The sequence below is a fragment of the Bombus pyrosoma genome, linkage group LG10 (assembly GCF_014825855.1).
Source record: "Bombus pyrosoma isolate SC7728 linkage group LG10, ASM1482585v1, whole genome shotgun sequence".
In the NCBI taxonomy this organism is placed as follows: Eukaryota; Metazoa; Arthropoda; class Insecta; order Hymenoptera; family Apidae; genus Bombus; species Bombus pyrosoma.
In genome coordinates, this window is record NC_057779.1 from 5,964,226 (window position 1) to 5,981,547 (window position 17,322).

Here is a 17,322-nt window from a genome sequence, read left to right on the forward strand (position 1 = left end):
TAAATGGCGCTATCGTAGTTAGCAAATTGAATCACGAAATTTTATGGGCAACTTCGGAAATGAACTCGCTGTGTCTCTTGTCTAGTCATTAACAACGAACTTAACCGTATTAAACAATGATAAATTTTCGTGCGGGAAGTTGAGGCTAGTTAGTCTTGTGGATGGCGTACCATTGACCTAAGTTCAATCTTACTTCTTCCGCTTCCTGCATCATGAAAGGGCCGTTAACAGTAATTTCACAGCCGTTAAAAGTAAATCGCGAACGATAATGCGACGGAGAGCACCGATTACAAAGGCGTTGTACAACAAACTGTCGATACCAGATAAAGGGTTCGAGCTGAAGATTAAAAAGCTTTGAGGAAGAGATTAGCGAACTTAATGCCGGGGGAGTGTTCTCTTGCGATCACGGTTAAAATGACTCGGAGCAACCAAGCTTTCTGATACGTTCAATCAATATTTTTCTTCCGTGTTTTTTTCATCCTCTTTAAACTTTCCACGCAGAATTTTTATATTTTCTCAGAGTCTTCATTACCAGGAAGTTTTAAAATACGCAGGTGCATACGTATACTTTAACCTTCTGTCATGTCGTGCGATATAATCTGTTTGTTTTCTTCTTTTCAATATATCTTCTTTTATCATATTATATCTTTCTGTAATATTCGGAATATTCTTTTTCTTTTTTCCGTTCAAAATCGAGACACATGTAACAAATATAAGCGTAAATCAAATTTGTAGCCAAATTTGTTAGACCTACTTTGAGACTTACCATATAACAAAGTTGCTTTTACGGAAAACGATCCACGTTTTTCTGATTTGTTGTCGAATGAAAATTAAAATGGTTCTATTAAAGTAACTCATGTAATAGTTTCACAGCTTCATGATTTATTTAAATACGATTCTACTGAAATATAATTGCAGATACACTTGTAGTGATCGTATAGTATGAATGATATTTTATTTAAAAAAATTGAAATACGTTGAACGAAAACTAAAGACGCTTTCGTAGAAAACGAGAAACACGAACCTGGCTTCTTATCACGAATTCTTCGATTTGAATGTAATACACGTAAACCGTACTATTCTTATTAATAAAATAAAAATATGTATTCTCCTTTATCGTTGAAAAATCGTGTCCTCGCTGATATGTTCTTATTGATCGAATAAAAATATATTTTTATTCATTGTCGAGAAAATCCATTTCAACAAACTGGAGAAACCTCGAACACGAAATATATTTCTCAAGTAAGATAACTCGCACATCTGTTAATCGAAAAAATGAAAGAAGAAATATACTTTCGAAGGGCAGCGACCAGTGGCCAACAACAGAACGCCGCGCGCGCAATTTCAATCGATCAAAGGACGAAACGAATTTTGTGCGCGTCATACACACACAGAGTGAGTTGTGCAAATCGGCGACCGGTTGGTTCTTCTGGAAACGAATCGATCGATTGTAGCGAGTACAACGACCGAATTAATAACGACAGCGGACTACGTAACGCGAGGAAGCGGCGCGTGCGAAAATTTATTGGCAATTTTCTCAGTTCTCCGGGAACTTTCCTTATGGTGCAACCGCACGAAAGTCGGCTGACTGTATGTAGGTCGAGATTGAATATAAATTTGTAGATCGAACGACGATTATTATCGATCGATAATACGTTTGCCATTCCGTCACGATCAGTCAACTTTTTCACCTCTGTCTCTAATCATCGGTATGCGTGTATCCGGTTCACGGTGTACAATTTATTGCAATGAACTTTTAATCGAATAATGGATAGCCAATGAAATTTTATTTCATACCATCCATCGTTTGATCATAGCTTCTTTTCTCTCTTTCTTCTTATAGGTTTATCTATTAAGTAAGAAATACAATTTTATTTATTACTCGTTCGTTCGTTATTTTGTTAATTCTAATGTCATTTGCATGCATTTACTCGTTTATTGAAGCAAGGAACAAAGTTTCATTCATTATTTATTACTCGTTTATTTGCCCCTGGAATAAAGTCTCCTGCTCTTTTACTTGACTTTATTTACTTTTATCTTTTTTACTTTTACTTTATTATTATAATCATATACAAGTTATATAGACGTTACACGTTATCTGTTCCCCGTTGTTTTATTTATTCGTTTTTTTTTTATGGAATGAACAACTTCATAGAAAATTTGATATCCGACAAGCTGATATATTCGACTTTGAATTTCGATATGAAAGAGAAGTAAAATGTCTCGTATGTACGTCAAATCATTAATATGTAGAAATAACTGTTGATATTTAGATCGTTCATCAGGACCCATGCGTATTCAGTACTGACCTAATTTATTCGTTATTCACGAGCAGCGAATAATTCGAATAACGATCCATTTCATAAAATGGATTCATTCGTTATTCGAAGTATCTTCTAGTTAACGCTGATTGCCAATTGGTTAACGATATGGTCCCATTAGCGGATAAATATCGACAATTTGGTGGGACCAATAGCACCTAGTTCTAATTGCCACGCAATACGCGCGTAACAACGCAAGATGTATGCGTATATACGCTCGTTATGTCTTCACTGACAAGTTAACGACTGTTCAAGCTTGTTCTTGGCAAAGTTTATCGTCACGAATACCTTCTACTTTGAGGGATTCATTTCGTAGTCGCCGTGCGTTTCTCGAGTTGAAGTGCATCCTAGCGAGGAAAATTGCATTTCATCGTTTCGACTTTTTAGGCTCGATCCACACTATCGGTTCGTTCTCGGTTCGATCTCGTCTCCACCACGATCCTTGGAAATAATATTTTGCTCGCAGCAGCATCGAAACTGAGTCGATAGGACGAAGAGCGAACGCGTTTCTCGATCTGACGTCAGGCAACCCATGATTTTTCGAGCGTTGCTACGGCTGGCTCTATAGCCGATTCTGCCTAATAAAAACTTATTTTTTCTTCATTCTTTGTTACTTAATTTTCAGTTTGTTTAAATTCTTAAATCCCCGTAGATTTTTAAAGGGAATATCATCTATCTATGAAATGGATACCGTCTGTTAACTGTTAACGTTTCTGCTTCTGCTATATGACGAGACGTGTTAACCAGTCAACTGCGGGATTTAATTTCAGAAATCTGTCATGGGATTAGATCGTGGAGCGCGTAAACAGATAGAAGCGACGACGAATATACGCGTCAAACGCACCGAAATAAAGCTTTCGTTTGACGTGTATACTCGTCAAACGCAGTTGACTGTGAATTATTTTGTCTTTCGTGGATTTTACACGTGCCGCGCGTTGATGGTAAGTTGGCAGTCGCTACGACATAGCACACAGACAAGCGAGATATATATTGCGTTTTATCGCTCACAATCGCGCGTTGATATATTATTTTATCTGCATATGCATGTGGTGCGTTCACGTTATCGGATCACTTTCCAACAAATCCGATCTCGCTCCAGTAAAATATTCTTCCCAAGAATCCCAAGTTGAAGGGACGGGATCGGAGGCGAGATCGGTCGTTACTGTCGGTGTGAGTACGTATAATTGAAAGTACGGGATAATAATTTGTCCGAATCGAGGGCGGATCGGTGCGATGACGTGGATGGAAAACAACTGTGGACACGCAGGGATGTGATGGAACCGAGAACGAAACGATAGTGTGGATGGAGCCTTAGAATTTCAATGCATTCGCTGTCGTTAATAGCTGGGGAATGTGTCGTTTTCCAAGTGGATGGTTAACATAGAAATTAGTCGTAAAATATACACGATTCTCTGAATCCGATTTTCTATTCCAACGCTCTGTACTTGTGGAACTTCAATATTCTATGTGAGACTTTTAAACGTTGTACGGGAGTGTAATGTACAATTAGTAGACTATGAATTTTTTATAGGATGCTGGTAATATGTAAAAATATACAAAATATCCACTTGTTGTGTATTATTTCTTTATTCGTGTTGATAAGAATATAAATATGCTCAAACAGCTGCAGTCTGCCAGTCATGGGTGTCTGAATCTTTCGATGTATTTGAATACCTCCGTGGCTGTTAACAACGCCATTATATCGATCGTACGATATGTTAATAAAAATCAACGATTGTATACATTAAAATATTAGAATGTCTAAAAATTTGTAATTAATTCAATAGAGAAAATAATTTCTTAATTTGCCAGAATTCATTTATCTTGCCATTTAAATTGATATACAGAGAAACTCAAACTGGAAAAATTACAAATTTCATATTGAAGGAACGAATATAATATTTCATTAATAGGTACAGCGTGTATAATAATCCTATTTTGAAAATTCCATGGGATTCACTTACCTTACCATCGATGTAAATTAAAATACAAAAGCGTCAAACAATTGTTAGTTTCGTATTAAAAGAAAGAATACAATATTTTATCGATACGATAATAATCCTATTCTGAATTTGACAGAATTTATCCAAGGTAATTCGTTGTTATACAAAATACAAACTACATGTGGAACGCGCTAATGGGAAATTTAATCCGATTATGTAACGAAATTCCCGATATACATGTGTATGCAGTATGATATTTAAAAGACTAACGCAATACACAATGGAAACAGTTTGCTCTCTCTCTCTCTCTCCCCATCTCCCCCCCCCCCCATTTCTCTCTCTCTCTCTCTCTATATATATATATATTTATTCGCAGTTTTTATTCTTAGCAGAATATGTTAATGCGCTCGATATGGAATAAAACAAGAACACGTTTATCTATTGTTTCTTATCTATTGTGTTTATCTATATTTCGAGCTTATGCGCGATAACACACGTGCATAATATCTAGGATAAGCTGTAGAAGTTAGGTGGAATACGTATAGGAGGGAATACATTAATAGGACGTTCAATTTAGATTACATAGCCGATTGCATTGATACAATATTAAATTAAATTGAAAAACACGTATCACTGTTCTTTCTTTTTCAGAAGTATTCGCTGCTCGATAAAAAGTTGTTTTATTTTTACGTTATCGTTCTATGAAAACTGTTTCTTATTTTTAGTAGTTTGACAGTTTTTCTAAAGTTTTAATAGAAATTTCATTAATAAATTATCGCGGAATAAAGGTCCGATCGAAAAGATCAGGCTATTCTTCTTTTAGAAGAAATTTCCTTTTATCCACATCGACCCTGTCAAATAAAAAATCTACGTGTTTTAAACGATTACTCGCCAAACAACACTTACAGAAACTTCCAGACTTTCGAACATCTCGCAAACCGTATCGATAACAAGTATTCTCCATAAAACTGATCATGAATCGCTTCATCCAGTCATCTACATTCAGTTCATACACTCCCGCCCCTTATCCTACTATTATACGTTTATATTTCGGAAACGACCAGTGATCGTGACAGGAAAATGGAGCAACGACAGCTTCTAAAAATATCACTCGGATCATTCATGACGAAAAAAGATAAGGAAAAAAAAACGCTTTACCGGAAGAGAGTTAGCAACAGAAAAAAAGGGCGAGGGTGTGTTTGGTAATCAAAGCGGGGTGACTCAACCGCGAAATTTCACTAAAAATCGACGCTAGTACATCGAATGTGACTTTTCTTTTTCATTCTTTTTTTAGTTCGATAGTTTCATATTTTTCTCGCTCGAGAAATACCGTCCTGTATCTATAAAACGTTTCTACAAGTGTTCCAATACTTTGTGAGTTATTGTATGTTGATTAGCGTTTGAATACTCTCAACAGCTATTGTATGTTGATTACAGATATTTTTTGCTCTTCTCGTTCGATACTATCTTCGCTATAACTTGCTTCCATGTAACTTCGCTGTACTTCGATATAAATCCTTTATCTTTATTTTTGACACTGTACATTTTCCTCTTTGTTCCCCTCTCATCCATACCGCAATTTCCTTGTTCCTTCTTCTTCTTCCTTCTCGTCTGTCGTGTCTTCCTTCCTTTTCTCCCCTCTTTTTTTTTCCTTTTTATCTTAGTTTTTTGTAGCGTACCGAGGCATCAAAGCTTTGTCGGCGCGTTGGCCGGAACAACGAGCAGATTTGAAATTAGCACGGCCCGATGGAGGAGAGAGAGACGAGCCGACGAGCCTCTCCCTGTTTCGCAGTCGGTCGAATCCTACCTTTCCCTTTTCCAGGCGCCGCGCCGCGCCGCCGTCGAGTCTTCCTCGAGGGCCTTTGCACTCCTCCACTACGTCATTACCACGTTAATCGTTCTACCCTTATCGGGGGAGAGGCTATCGATCTCTCAGGGGCATACACACGAAGCCACGCGACTTTGCTCGCAAGAACCCCCGAAGCGCTCCACGACGATATATTTCTTACGATAGGCGGAAGAAAACCCGTTTGAGATATGTCCTTTGTTTTTCTGCACCACCGTATATTACTATCTGTGCCAGGCATTGTTCCATCACCGTCGCAGATCCACTTTTTTCATCTGGTCTTCTCCCTTCTTTTTTTATACGATCATCGAAGGTTGAAAGAGGGTAAAGAAGTGGAGGAACGTGATTGGATAGTATGAAAATATCAACGCCTGCAACTGTTGGCAGAAACGTGGCGAGTTTGATTGCGTTTAAACTTTGTTGCTTGTGTCGGTGCAGCGTTCTTACGCGGTAATTTAATGGCCAATAATTATACGTTATAAAATACATATTAATTTTTCATTTTTTAATTTTACGATAAGTACGTACGACGACCAAACGACTCGTAACACGTGAGATTTCCTTGTGAAAGGAAACAAGTAGGAAACCGAAAGGATGTAAAAGAATTCGTCGGTCGTAGTATTACGTAGCTTGCGACTTGTAAAATTCCAGCAAGTAATGTTAATTCCATTCTAATTGCCTGTAAATTTTTCAAAATCGAGATTCCAAGATTCTGAACATCGTTCTCTAGAACTTTTCTTCTCGTCGTCTTTATAATTTTCTTCGTCAATTTTTAACCCTTTGCACTCGACGACCTTTTCCTGTCTTACAGCTAGCGTAAAATGATTTTATATAGAAATTAACTTACGAAAAAGAATTATATTCTAGTAATTTATCTATATTTACATGTTTGGAAATATGATTTTGTAATATTAATTTCTGTAGTTTTCTTTTATGATAATTTATAAAGCATTCACCAAGATGCATTCTTCAATATAATTGATCTCATTTTTCAACAGTTCAAAATCAAGTTCATCTTCGTTTCAGCTAATTTCACTTCCGAAAACCATTTTTTAAGGCTTTCCAAACTATAATACTTTTGCCATGATCGTCGAATCCAAGCTAACTTTGCAGACGTTGTCAGAACCATAGTTTCTGAGGCATATGTGATTAAATATTTTATCTGCATTTTAAAGTCTAACACTTTACACTTCCTAACAAGAAACATAAAGAACTAAGGAACCAATTTACCAACCAATATTGCACTCTCATCAATTTCAGATGTCGAAATCTAACATAAACAGGGACTATCGCTTCTCGCTTGCCACTGGAGTTGCAGCATGGAAAAATTGTATTTAACTGTCTCCTAATTAAATATATTTATAACCATTTTGTACACACGGTATACATTTTTTGAAAGGAAGAAATTGAACGAGGTATTAAATATTGCAAATTTCAATCTGCAATGGTAATATCCGGAAGGCAAAGGTTGTACGTTCTTGATTTCCTTCGATCTGGCCGTTTAATAACTTCATTCAATTTAAGCAAGAATATCGACGATCGTATTTCGCGCGGACATTGCCGCGTTTCAAGTTCGAAACACTCGATCGGGAAACTTTTATCGTAAGTATGGCATTTTCATGGTGGAGAATTTGAGCGGAACTTGCAGGTTCCCTTCCTGCGGAACTTCTCTATGGGAGACATCAAAGAACAGGTTCCTTGGTCAATTTGAAACTTTAATGAGTTTTTATCAGGCCAATCGTAATCCACGAAATGCAAAGGGAACAGCAGAATTTCGCGAGAAACGACTAGCATAGCGCATTTGTATGTGATATGTGTCTCTAGAGAGAAAATTTCACCGTGTAATTTGCTTGGTTGAATTCCATATCTTCTACGAATATTCTAAGAAACGAGAATAGGAACAATTTTATTGTATTTATCTCGTAAATCTAATCTGCTAAAAAATGCAATTTCGAAGAATTTTTGCGTGGGTTCGTGGGAAATGACAAATAATCAAGGCGATTTTCAGTATATGCGTTTATTAATATTATATGCAGAGATTCTAAGGAACAAAATACATGTCGTATCCTTTACGGTGCTCACAGGAGAATTTTGAATGGAGAAAATTGAAAAAAGATTCGAGTTCAAGTGTTAGGCGTAATTTTGTTATCAACAAAAGTAACGAGCTTGGCTTAATAATGTCGAATGCACAGACCAAGGAAATATTAATTACTTCATTTGTGATATATGCAAAAATGATATTTGAATAAAAATGTGTATTCTAACGTCTTAAAATATAATAGCCAGAAGAAAATCACTAAATATAAGTAAACGATATGTTTCAGAAATGTCCAATGGCTAAGGGAGGACGCCTGTCATAGAAGCTGAACTCGAGCTGAACTTCACATTGAGGTTCGTTCTTTGTTTCTTTCAGCGTGTACACACGTACATATGTCATATAGTAATACATACATGAAATTTTTAAGCATACATATACGTTGAACAGTAAAAGAGATGTACACATTTATTGGGTTGGCCTGGTACTGCCAGCCCAATACGTACACGAACGTTAGAGAATTAAAATCGTCAAATGATGGCGAAAATTCTCTTATTCTTAGTTTTAAAACGATTTAAGTCGGAAGTTTCGTATTCTAAAACTCAACACGACGTGGACGTAAGCGCGTTATTGATTACGAATTTAACAATCGACAAGTGTTGAGATTCTATGAAACACGAACGAAACTTCGCGATTGCGCTAATAAGAAAGAAGGAAGAAAATATTGTAGCAGCTGAGATATCAAAAATCGCACATCCCGCGTTAGCTAGAAAATCAAAGATATTGTACGAGTTGTCAAATTTTTGAAATCGACATTTCTGTATATCCGATTTCTCCGTACAAACATCTGTACAACCCTTAGAATCTATATATCAGTCGAACATATCGATTCCGGCGATTTCGATCTCACGTTCAACCAGCTTCCGGTGTTCACATAAATCGTCACGTACTTGGGTATCGTCTTCGAGCGTCGCAGACGATGACTACGTTCCACGCGATGATTGTCAGTGCACGAAGGAAGTCCCTTATACACGCGGCTCGCATACTCGATGACCAAACGCGAGAACGAACTTACGCGTTCGTTCGAAAGAAGAGGCAAACATAAGAAAGAAAATAAGAGAGCCCGTAACCAGTAAGGTGAGCCAGGATCGATAGTTTTTTTCCAAAAGTCGCGTCGTTCGTTGTCCATTGAATCGTAATGTTGGAAAAGTTAAACGAATCCCCTTCGTCTTCATCCTTTTCGTCGCCATCCCTTTTTCTCTTCTCTCGTTACTCGTTTCGTCTCTATCGCTATCCAATTCTATGTCTCTCTTTCTCTTTCTCTTTCTCTCTCTTTTTATTTCTTTCTCTTTATCTGTATGTTGTTTGGTTGCAATGGGACTGTAGTTGTAACCGCGACATCCTGAAGTTTCTCTACGCGTGGACGCTTTGTCAGGCTGGTGGGAAAAGGTATGCTTCGTTGGTTGTAATCGCGTTGCCCGGTTGTATTCATTTTTGCGCCGCTTTTGTGTAGATCGTCGCCGCTATAATGCGGCTTTATTTAGAAAATGGAAAAACACGGACGACTAAAATACCGTTTGAACGCTCGTCTGCTTTTGTCTTCGTGTTACGTGCGTCGATCAATTGGATCTCATTCTCCGATGACGATTACTTGGACTTATAACATTGCGATTGTAGTAAATCGTTATTCAGATTCGGTCTTGTTTCGTGTATTTAATTATCCATTATCATATCGATTATTACAAATCATATTTCATTCAGACGTGGTCGAATATCCTTGCAACGTTCTCAAAAAAATAATTTTTATAATTTAATAAATAATACAACTCATCGTCGATACGTAACGATATCGTTAATTACAATTATTAATTCGAGTCGTCCATTTAGACTCTTGCATTGGCTACTTTTCAAGAACTAGTTCGTTTATTCTAAAGGATATTGACAAAACTAACATTATCTCGTGCATTTGGAAACATTATAGACAAATTAACCGAATTCATATTCTCATCGATACAATATCTAACAATCTCGTGAATGAGATAAATTTAATTATATTCTGAAACGTAACATGCTTCCTTATTAACGTATGAGACAGCCACGAACATTATTCGGTTTATAAGTTTGCAAATGTATTCTCGTCTCACGCGTTAACGAGGAACCTTGTTACATCTCGCCACGATTTTCCAAGCAAATTATTCAAAAAGAGCGACATGTCATACGTTAAATTTATCTTAATGTCGTATTAATCAACGAACGTATTAAAATAGATATTCTTATCCGAAGCTAAATACAAATCTTATCTTCTTCAAGAAAAACTAAACGACCTACAAAGACACGATTTAGGTGCACAGCAAGCATGTTGTAAAATAATAACGTCTGAAAGTTATGAAAAAGGTTATCCAGTGTTCGGAAGATCCACTATATAAATTTGCCTCTGGCGTTATCTTTAACATTATTTCCCTCTGTTTGAGCGAGCGATACGCTATCACGTGGAAAAGGACGATAAGTACTCTTAAATCTCCTATTGTGAAAGCACGCATCCTTTGGGCGATCACTTGGTGAACGTGAAATATCAGTTAGATAGTTCTCGAGCGGTTAAATTGGAAATCAGCGAAAGACGCAAGAGCCAAGAGGATCCTTGGCCGTCGTCTCTCGTGCTTTCACGGACGTGTCTAGATAAGCTAGCAACTAGCAACGCCTATAGCGCGCTCTGAATCCTTAATATTTCCCTAAAGGTGATATGCTTGGTTGACTATATTTCTCGCGATTTAAGAATTATTTTTCCCATCAGTAAATCGTAATTCGGTCGCTAATTATACACTGGAAGATGTATAGGCAGACTGTCGATTATAAATGTTAACGTATTGACCTATATTTAATAGATTTATAATAAAATAATTAGGAAATGAAAGCAATAGACAGTTTTATTAATTGAAAGATTTTTTAATTTGTATTAAATATCAGGGAATACCCAAACACATTACGACTAGATTGCGGATTTTTATGCGTTCATGGGAAATTTAAAGGTACAGAAACGTAGAAAATAATGGAAAATTACGTATGATATGTAAAGTAAGGTACTTGCTATATTTAGTAGGCAAAGACAAGTTTCTATTTAAATTTCATTTCTTCAATTTACTACGATACAACAAAGATACGAATTTGCATAAATATCTAGTAAATCTAATAATAATTAATAAATCTATAATAAATCTAGTAATAATTGACGTATTAGCGTTCGTGATACATTTTCAACATTGTTTCCATACTTTTAAGCAATATCGAGTTTGATCCTTTTCTCTTTCGTGCTGCGAATCTCAAAGTAACATAAAACGAAGGTAAAAGCTTCAGAATTGTATATAAAAGTCCCTGTGGGAATTCTCGGAGAACAAAATCTTAGTTTCCAACTGAAAGGCGTTTCTGTAAGGACACTCGAGCGTGGATTAGAATTTTCAATGGGCTTTTGTAGGCTACCCTAAGTCCTTCCAATGATTTTCAATACCTGGCTGCTTAAAATACTCGAGACAAACGAGCTTGGGAAACGAGTTTGGGAAACGATCAATAAAATAAAACGTCGGTACGCGAAGTGCGCAATGAATACAGATACAGAGTGATCGTTTTAATGACGGATTGAATTTCTTCGATAGTCTTCAGCGTTCTACGTCCTTTTAATGCTTTTCAATTGGCCGTTTGGCAATTCTACTGTCTTCCATTTGCTGCAAATAATCGCATCAACGTCACCTTCCACACTCTACTTCGATTCATGAAGCTTCCTCTGAAATTTTTCGGACATTTTCGCTTTATCTTTTACCATTCAACCCTTAAATACTTCAAACATCATCCTTGTTTATTTTATTTTTTATTCCTATCTTGACATCTGTGATTTTTATAGTAGTTAGTCCTTTAACACGTGGAAGCCTTTTTGATTTTCGTTCCAGCTTTTTTATTTTTATTGTAAATAATTGCATCGTCCAAATGATTTAAAACAGCTGTATGATAAAAGAAAAACTTCTGTTTGATCGAGGATATCCAATTTTGTTCAATTTATAGAGAAGGATTTTAATGTTAAATAATTTTAATTATACACGATTACATCTCTTTTCACTCGCTTATAAATTTATTACGTAGTGTTGTTTGATAGAAGAACTGTCATATAAAATATATATTCGTTTGATTTGAAACAAAATTAGTTACGTTATAAATGTAACGAAACTTGTGCAACTTGAAATATCGATTCCTCTTATAAACAACTTCAATGACATTTTTCTAAAATTAATTGTTTATCGTATGCTTTTAATCCATCTGATCGATTCACACGTGTCCTTACTCAGAAACATTAAAAAATGTAGGTGGTATTAAGAGCATGCATCATAATCTACATAAGAGAAGACATTTAACAACCTTCACCTTTCTTTGATGGATCAGTACAGTTTTTTTTCTTCCATGGCATTTTCCATGGCATTTTTACTCTGCAAGCTACAAGCTGCAACTTGTTTTTTGTTTAACTCGTAAAATCAATAATCGTCCAATGATTAAGAAAAAGCGGTTAATCGATCATTTTTCAGTAATTATCTAGAACTAAGATCGTGTAAATATATTATGTATCAGGTAAAATGTCTAAAAAGAAAAAAAAAACACTTATTCGCGTTCTACTTTCATATACAACTTTGTTTTATTCATGCCTGTAAAAATATGAATTTACATAAACATTCGCTGTTTATTTCTGGTTATCTTCTCGTGCAAATTTAAAAATATTAAACACTATAATCCGTGCTCTTCTAGTTCGTAAAATTTGTTCGTGAAACTTTGTTTTTATTATTCCTATTCTACGAGAGAATTTATCAACACTGTAACCTTGCGAGTCGTCGTTCATAAAGCTTCGCTGATAATCTAATTGTATGCTGTACGTACGACTCTAGGAATATATCGACCTTTAAGGGTCAAAGTGCACATAATTCACCGTTATCGTGTTTCGTCCTTCGCAACGATATCGTAAATATAAAAAAGAAGGAGAAGGTCGAAACTCGACGTGGCTTTACGCTGTTTCTGGAACGGAAGGTCAGTAATTCTTCAAAGATGGACATCTTCCTTTTTTATTGTAACACTGCCGAAAGAAAAGGGGCCACCTTTGACACTTTTGGTGCTCGTATACCCTGTTGAGAGAGCAGCAGGTAAAGCTCGTTCAGCTACTAATATCCTACGAGAGGTTGTGTTTCCCCCAGTGGTTATAATTCTCAGAGGATATAACTCTTGGAACGATTGGAGGTGAGTTCCGTTCACCGGACGCCCTCAACGCCGAATCCAACGAAACTCTATCAAAAGAAACGAGAGGAAAGCAGGAACGAGGCTAACCGACTGAACAGAGAGATCGACAATTGCCTGGACTTAATAGTGGAATTGGTGATAAATTAAAAGTAATCGTGGAACCGTCGATTTCTTGCCGATTCTAATAGACCAGTAGAGGATACAGGGCGTGACAAAAACTAGTGCTTAGCGGTCGAAGATAATTTTACGCTTTCTTTATTTTTTTATCGTAATTCCATCTTGAAATTGATTTGTACGCGTTGAAATGGAAGATTCCTTGAAATTATCGCTTCTAAACATGTTACTATATGTTGCTGTATGTAGACGCAAAGGTTCGGACATTTCTGAAAGAATCCTGTGTTCTATGTATCGTTTCTTGCATTTATCTGGTTCTTCGGGACGAATCCAGTTATAAATACAACTTCCATAAATGCTTCACTCTGTATCGCGCGAATATCTTTTTAGCTACTTGTGTATTTTTTAACAACTTTGGGTTAACTGATATAACTAATATAACTGTGCTATTATCGAGTCGAATTCGTTTCAAGGGGAATGATATTTCGAAAACCAGCTGATACGAAGGCTAGAGACTCGCGCATATCGTAATCCTTACAATATCCCTCTTTGGATTATACATATCGTATCGTACATCCTTCGCCCATTTGCACGATTTTTTACTTATTCGCATATTGCTCCTTTGACCTGGAAACACGTTGCTTGCAAAACAGCGAGCGTAATGAAATTCCGAAAGCGAAAAATAATTACGAGGTTGACGAGCCTGTCAGAAACTCGCAGCACCGCGAGAACGCGGAACATTCGAAATGGGGGAACGAAAACTTGAGCAAGCACAGGGCACTCGAGAGCTCTCGGCTCGCCGGAAATATTCTCGTGTCATCTCTTGGAGCAAGCGGCGATAAAGTTTAATTCGGTTTTCCACGCTGGCTCACTGGCCGATTTTGTTTTCAATAAGGCGAACGTAACGCGGCACAACGGATCACGTAGCGACTGTGTTCCCACGGGACGGTCTATTAATCCCCAAAGAATTGGAAGGCTGAAAGCGGAACCGCGGAAAGCTCTTGACCTCGTTCCGCGGTTAAATGGCTCGACGTTTTCTTTTCCTACCCCTTCTCCTATTTCTCCTTCCGCCCTCTCTTCTTCTTCCTCTTCGTCTTCTGTTTGCTGACCGGGTGAAAGGAATTTCCACGAGCCTGAAAAAAACCTCGCCGTCGCGTCCTCGACGTTTCTCTTCCTTTTTTTCCCCCCTCTGTCCTCTTTCTTCTTTTTTTTACGGATATCGATCCTTTGTTTGACCCTCTGTCCCGAAGGAACTGACCGAAGGTCACGAGCAATCTCGTAACGAGCCCGAATTGGAGGGGGGACCCTTTAATCAGCTGGCTCGCAGCTTCGACTTCAATTTTCCACCGTTCGAACAATAGGTGCAATGTACCGTTGAAGATTCATTTGGTCATCGGGACCGTTCTCGTGCTTTCCTTTTTCTTTCTCTTCTCTTTTTCCTTTTTCCTTCTTCTTTTTTTTTGAGCGCGGTTGAAATGATTGCTGCGAGGCTACTCGTATAAATGATATCGATTTTACGTGCGTTTGTACGTGTGTATAGTCGAGAAGGGTATACGTACAGTACCTATAGTTCCTGGACACTGTGTTCGCATATAATAATTCCACTTTTTCAAGTTATTCGATCGGTAAAATAGTTCTCCCCAGTCCTTAAGGAAATTTGAGAAGTAGATTTTATATATTGGGGTGGCAACTAAGCGATTGCGGATTTTGTCATTAGGTGGTATTGATTGAATTGTAAAAAATAATTGCAACGAACCTACGATTCAGCCACATATATTCAGTGTTATGGGTCGTCGTACGATCGGATTAGACGCGAGAAAGATGACATTCAGATTCGTTATACGGCTAAGCGGCACGGTTACATGCTCGTCACGTGTACTTACGTTGTAGAAGAATGCGAAACGGAGGAAAGTCGCTGAATCGGGTGTTTCTCGAAAGTGCGGAATATCGTTCTACGTCCTGAACACCGCTTTCTTCTCAAGTTTTCCCGTGCCGCGATTTTTCTATCGCGAGCAACTCCTCTTTCGACCGACCGAGCAACTGGGAAACTAAAAATGTTGGAGGGAAAACTCGAGGAAAAAGTAAAAAGTCGGGAAGAAGTCTGGATTCGATTGGAAACTTGTTGTGTCAATGGCTGAACGTCGAAGGCGAGAACCTTTCTCAGCCGTCAGTGATTTATTTTTCGATCGAGCTAAGATCTACGAGTTGCTTTCCAGATTCGAATTAAACGAAATAACTATGATTCGAAGTTGAAGTGTTTGGAACGAGGATAGAAACAAATTCCTGTTGATCGTTCGAGAAACTTATTTCCACCCAACTAAATGTTAAACTTTCGCGAATAATCGTTATTAATTTTAGCTTTTTCTGTATAATTTAGCTGTTGTTTAGTTTTACGCGTATAATTAGTACTAGCGAACGAAACTGTTTCTCGTACAAAGGTTCGCTCTTTCTCCTTGTTTCTTTTAACCCTTTGCACTCCGAATTTTATTTCAATTTCGTTACCAGCAGCTCCTAACGTTTTTAAGTGTTTTATTTAAAATTTACTTTAACTAAAAAATAAGACAATTTAAATAAGTTTTGTTCACACTATTGTTGTGTTTTGTAATTTTTAAGTGTATGATATATCTTGAAACAATTTCCAGGATGCAATCCTGCTTTTCTTTCGCGCGTTTCACAGAAAAAGGTGGCACGGAAAGGAGTGCAAAAGGTTAATAAACAACGATATATAGTAACTCAAAAGTTTCTTCCACATAGAAGGTCTATCTACATAGTCTGACGTAACATAGCGTGATAGATGTTTGTTGGTCCTTGTACATTTATCGAAAGCATAGCAATTAAAAGTGCTCGAATTTTGTTGCGACCGACTACACATAGAGTCTTTGTAAAATACCATGAAAACACGATCGAAAGCCGAAGAAACACAATTCCAAATCCTCGATCCTTTCCGTAATATGAAAAACAGAGTTACATTAAAAAGGTCCCATGGTCCGATCGGTCGGTTGGTTGGGCACAATTTTGGGTCGATGGAGAGGCCTGCACGAACGCAAGGGCGCGTAACGCGACACGGCGAGGGTTAAGTGGCGCTCGAAAGCCGCGGGTCGAGCTCCTCGAGTCGCGGCTAACGACGTCCTATTCTTCGTCGGCAAGCGATGGGCTACGCTGACCTGGCTCTAGCTCTCGTGACTCACGGATGTTCCGTGACTTATTGTTAGTCATAGTCATGGAACACACAACCCTCTCTCCGCTGCTTGGTACCTGCTACGGTAGACGTCACCGAGTCACGAGGTTAAACGAGGTCGACGTTCGCCTTCGAAACACACGAGTCGGACTCGCGTCTCGGCCATCGATCTGTCGCGATCCGATCGATGGATCCCTTCAGCTCCGACCATGAGCCGTTGTTATCTCTTTCGATTGATCTTTCGTGTTACGTTCGATCAAGATATCGACTATGTCCCGTTTTCTTTGCCGCAGAACGTCGGTCTATCGTTAGGAGGATGTTACGCGTGTATTTTCTCTTGTGCACGTGACGTGAATCGTGCTGGATGGTTATGATAACGATCGCAAAATTAGAATAATCTTGCTTTGATCTCTGTCGTTTGATGCTGGCGAGTGAATTAATTCGGCCCTTTAAGAGAAAATCCAAATTTTACTCGAGAATATTGCAAAGTTTCGATTATTATATTTTCTGCCGCCTATTATTCGACCATGTCGAGCAGAGTTACAGATGGAAATTTCTAAGGTTCCAGAATTATAGAGAAAAATATGTATTTTGTTTGTTACTTATTCGTTGAAAGCTGA

At 37.7% G+C, this 17,322-nt stretch overlaps 1 protein-coding gene across 4 annotated transcripts in view; it reads left to right on the top strand.

The window, feature by feature from the left end:
* Positions 1-17,322, top strand: part of LOC122571704 (tyrosine-protein kinase Src64B) — an 84,310-nt gene that overhangs the window by 37,577 nt on the left and 29,411 nt on the right. For 3 of the 4 annotated variants that reach the window (XM_043735763.1, XM_043735767.1, XM_043735764.1), the window contains exon 2: positions 8,435-8,501. The exons of the other annotated variant lie outside the window; for it this stretch is intronic. The gene's annotated coding sequence lies outside the window, so the exon portion shown is untranslated. The remainder of the gene's footprint in view (positions 1-8,434; positions 8,502-17,322) is intronic. 4 annotated transcript variants of the gene reach the window in all.